This window comes from Callospermophilus lateralis, chromosome 6 (assembly GCF_048772815.1).
Source record: "Callospermophilus lateralis isolate mCalLat2 chromosome 6, mCalLat2.hap1, whole genome shotgun sequence".
Lineage (NCBI taxonomy): Eukaryota > Metazoa > Chordata > Mammalia > Rodentia > Sciuridae > Callospermophilus > Callospermophilus lateralis.
In genome coordinates, this window is record NC_135310.1 from 117349336 (window position 1) to 117350323 (window position 988).

Here is a 988-nt window from a genome sequence, read left to right on the forward strand (position 1 = left end):
ACTGCAACTAAAAAAAAATTTTTTTGAATGTTTTACTAGTGGACTGGGTGCCGTGTCACAAATCTTTTAATTCCAGCAACTGGGGAGGCTGAGGCGGGATTGCAAGTTTGAGGTCAGCTGAAGCAATTTTAGCAAGGCCTTAAGCAACCTTGCCAGATCCTGTATCAAAATAAAAAATAAAAAGGGCTAGGGATGTGGTTCAGAGGTTTAAAAAAAAAAAAAAAGTTTACTGATGCAAGAGATACATGTTCCCACGTCAGCATTGTTGGAGAGGACGTCCTACAATGATAAAAATGTCCTGTACAGCCAACAAGGTAGCCAGTAGCATCAAGTGGCTATTAAATACTTGGAGGGCTAAGGATGTAGCTCAGTTGGTAGAGCACTTGCCTCGAATGCACAAGGCCCTGGGTTCAATCCCCAGCACCACCAAAAAAGAAAACAAAAAATAAAAACTACTTTATACAAAAATCAGAGGATGTCCTATTTCATTAGGGCCCCCTCATGACAAATCATGTCCACATTCGCTTAGTAAAAATGACTACCCCAGGACTCCCGCTGAAGCAAACCAGTACACAGGCCTTTAGTCCCTCACTAAAGGGCTCAATAAATGCACACCAAGTTAGCCTGCCTCTGCATGGACAAGGATCAGAAACCACAAAGTAAGACAAAAAGTTTTTATTCAAAAAACGCCAAGTATAAAAAAAAAAAAATAAGATCTCTTTTATTCCCCTGTACAGTATTTCACTCAGATAAAACCAGCAGGCTACATGCTGCTCAGAACAGCCCCAGAGAGGATCCGGAAGGCACACCACCCAGAACTGCGTCTCATATATCTATCCTATATACACTAGTCAGCAATGCCCCTCCCCCACCACCCAGGGAGCCCAAACCCACTGAAATGAGCAGGCTCAGGGCTCCCACGGAAGTCAGGGAGCTGTAGCAGCTGTCCCGCCTGAGTCCCGTCACCCCACAAACAGAGCAAGCGTTG

At 44.3% G+C, this 988-nt stretch overlaps 1 non-coding gene across 1 annotated transcript; it reads left to right on the forward strand.

Annotated features, from left to right (window-relative positions):
* The first annotated feature begins 358 nt into the window (after window positions 1-358).
* Trnas-cga (transfer RNA serine (anticodon CGA)) lies at window positions 359-429 on the forward strand. Its single transcript has one exon. It is a non-coding gene; the product is annotated as a tRNA-Ser (tRNA).
* Window positions 430-988: the final 559 nt, after the last annotated feature.